Consider the following 4,014-nt stretch of genomic DNA (forward strand, 5'->3'; position numbering starts at 1 on the left):
AGCCCAGATGGCTTCTTTGGGGGAATTTTACCAAACATTCAGAGAAGAACTGAAACCAATTCTACTCAAACTCTTCCAAAACACAGAATGGGAAGAAATACTCTCCAACTCATTCTATGAAGCCAGCATCACCCTGATACCAAAACCAGATAAAGACACCAAAGAAAAAGAAAATTACAGACAGATATTCCCCATGAACATAGATGCAAAAATTTTCAACAAAATTCTAGCCAACAGAATTCAACAGCATATAAAAAAAATCATGTCATGATCAGGTGGGATTCATACCAGGAATGCAAGAATGGTTCAACATTAGAAAATCAATTAATGTAATTCACCACATAAATAAAACACATGATCATCTCAATTGATCCAGAAAAGGCATTTGATAAAATTCAACACCTTTCCTGATAAAAACTCTCAGTAAAATAGGAATAGAAGGGAAATTCCACAACATAATTAAAAGCATACATGCAAAACTAAAAGCCAACATTATTCTCAACAGAGAAAGACTGAGAGCCTTCCCCTTGACAACAGGTACAAGACAAGGATGCCCACTATCACCACTTTTATTCAATATTATACTGGAAGTCGTACTCAGGGCAATAAAATAAGAAAGGGAAATAAAGTGTATCCAAACTGGAAAGGAAGAAGTAAAACTCTCTATTTGCAGACAATGTGATTCTTTAAATAGAAAATTCCAGAGATTCCACAAGAAATCTACTGGATCTAATAGAAGGATTGAGCAAAGTGGCAGGGAGCGAGATTAAGACACAAAAATCAGTTGGATTCCTTTATACTAACAAGGAGAACCTCAAAAAGGGAATCAAGAAAACAATACCATTTACAATGGCTCCACAAAGGATAAAATACCTAGGAATAAACCTAACCAGTATGTAAATGATCTATACAACGAAAACTACAAAACACTACTGCAAGAAAATAAAAGTGACCTTCATAAATGGAAAAACATTCCATACTCATGGACTGGAAGACAATATTGTGAAAATGTCAATACTGCCCAAAGTGATCTATAGGTATAATGCAATCCCAATCCAAATTCCAACAACTTTCTCTACAAAATGGAAAAACATATCACCAACTTTATATGGAAAAGAAAGAGACCTCGAAGAGCCAAAGCCATATTGAAGAAGAAGAACATAATAGGAGGCATCACACTCCCTGATCTCAAAATATACTTCACAACCACAGTAATCAAAACATCTTGGTACTGGTTCAATGACAGACACATGGGCCAAGGGAATAGAATTGAAAACCCAGAAATAAATCCATCCATCTATGGACAGCTGATTTTGACAAAGGGTCAAAGTCTATTCAATGAGGAAGAAGAAGTTGCTTTAACAAATGGTGCTGCAAAATTGGATATGGATTTGTAGAAAAATTAAACGGGATCCATACATAACACCATACAAAAAACTAACTCAAAATGGATCAAACACCTAAATGTTAATGTCAAAACTATAAAGTTCCTGGAAGATAATATAAGGACAAAACAATGGGATCTAATTTTTTTAAGTAATTGATTATGAAACACAACAACAAATGCATGAGTAAGAGAAGACAAACTAGGTAACTGGGACCTCCTAGAAATTAAACACTTATGCTCATCAAAAAATTTTATCAAAAGAGTAAAAAAGAGAACTTACAGATTGGGAAAAATCTTTGAGCATGATATATCTGATAATGGTCTACTCTAATATGTAAAGAAAATTTCAATAACTCAACAACAAAAAGACAAGCAACTCAATTAAAAAATTGGCAAAGAGCATGAACAAACACTTCACCAAAGAGGACATTCTAGGGGTCAACAAACACATGGGAAGATACTCGTGATCATTAGCCATCGTTAAGATACAAATCAAAGCTACAATAAGATACCATCTCACTCCTGCAAAACTGGCACTGATCAAAAAGAAAAAACATACACACACAGAAAACAAGAGATGTTGACAAGGTTCCCGGGAGACTGGAGCCATCTTGACTGCTGGTGTGATTGTAAATTGGTTCAAACACTACGGAAAACGGTATCGTGCCTTCCTCAAAATGCTAGAAATAAAAATACCCTATGATCCAGCAATCCCATCCTAGTATATTCCAGTATATGCCCTAGAGCACTAAAACTACTGACATGAACAGACATATGCACACCTATTATTGCAGCATTATTCACAATAGCAAAAAGATGGAAACAACCTAACTGCCATCAACAAATAGATAAACTATGGCACATACACACAATGGAACACTATGCAGATGCAAAGAATAATGGTGAGTTCTCAAAATATGTTATAACATGGATAAATCTGGAAGACATCATGCTGAGTGAAATAAATCAATCACAAACGGACAAACACTGTATGATCTCACTATTATGAAAAGATAAGAATTGATATATATACAGAAAGCAACATTCTTTGGTGGCTACCAGGGACAGGAGGGAGAGAAAAGGGGAATCACTTTCTAGATAGTAGACACTTGTAAGTTTTGGTGATGAGTAAGGCAATACCGAATAAGAATGAAGTCAGCACAACTTGACCAAGGTCAAATATGATACTAAGAAGTATACAAAAATAAGGGACTATTTTGGTAAAAGCCACAACATAAACAATTTTGCAACAACAGTAATAACCACCAAAAAAGGCCAGACTTGTATTTACATGTGTGTGTGGTTACATACGTAGATATGTATGCTTATACATGCGCACATAAATACATATGAATATACAAGTGTACATGTAGAGGAGTTTCTGTAGGCAAATGTATATACGTTTGTGCTTCATATATATTCATATATAAAATGAATCACATGGGAGCACAGTTATGGATACTTTCTAGAGATAACAAATATCTCGCCATATTTCTTTACAGGGTTTGAGGGTTTAGAACCATAGTCTCATGGGGCAATCGGTTAATTGGCGTAACATAGTTCATAAAGATAATGTTCTACATCCTAAGTTGGTGAGTAGCGTCTGGGGTCTTAAAAGCTTGTGAGCTATCATCTAAGATACAACTAGTGGTCTCTACGCATCTGGAGCAAAACAGAAAGAAGGAAACCAAATAATCAAAGAAGAAACGAGTCTACAGCACTAATAGGCTACACAAACCACAGCTTTATCTACCTTGAGACCAGAAGAACTAGATGGTGCCCAGCTACCACTAATGATTTATCTGACCAGGAACACAATAGATGGTCCCAGACAGAATGGGAGAAAAATGTAGAACAGAACTCAAATTTTTAAAAAAGATCAGACTTGCTGGACCAGTAGAGACTAGAGGAGACCCTGAGACTATTGGCGTGGGATAGCCTTTAATCTTGGAACTCAAACATTCCCAGTGGTCACTTATCAACCAAAAGACAGAGTGGCTTATAAAAAAAGTAATATCACCCATGAGTACTATGCTCCTCTAAACAATCATGTAAATGAGACCTAATGGTCAACATTTACCGTAGACCAAAGATGCAAAGGTAAGAGGGGATAGGGAAACTAGATTAATGGAAATAGAACAACAGAATGGAAATAATGAGAATGCTGACACTGTGAAAAGTGTAATGTCACTGAATCATATGTATAGAAATTGTTAAATGAGAACATAATTTGCTATGTAAATTTTCTCCAGAAGCAAAACAAAATATTTAAAAAAGAGAGAGAGAGAGAAATCATGAACCTACTTAAATTGTTTCTGGATTCCTGGCTCTCAGAAACTGTGTGAGGTAATGCATGTTTGTTGTTTTAAGTTGCTAAATTTTGGGCTAATTTGTTATACAGTAATACATAACTAATACTCTCCTTTTCACCTTAGGTACCTACGGTAATGTGTTTGATATTCACCGTTTGGTAAGCATATCCTCAAAAGATCTGTAGTGTTGCTTTTTTGTGCATGTATCTTAATTTATGGAAATGTCATCGTCTTACAGATACCATTGTTGTTGCTGTTGTTTTAACACACAGGTTTTTAAGTCCTATCAGTGTTGCTGAATCTTTTTTTTTTTTT

Source organism: Trichechus manatus, unplaced genomic scaffold, assembly GCF_000243295.1.
Source record: "Trichechus manatus latirostris isolate Lorelei unplaced genomic scaffold, TriManLat1.0 scaffold00237, whole genome shotgun sequence".
NCBI lineage: Eukaryota > Metazoa > Chordata > Mammalia > Sirenia > Trichechidae > Trichechus > Trichechus manatus.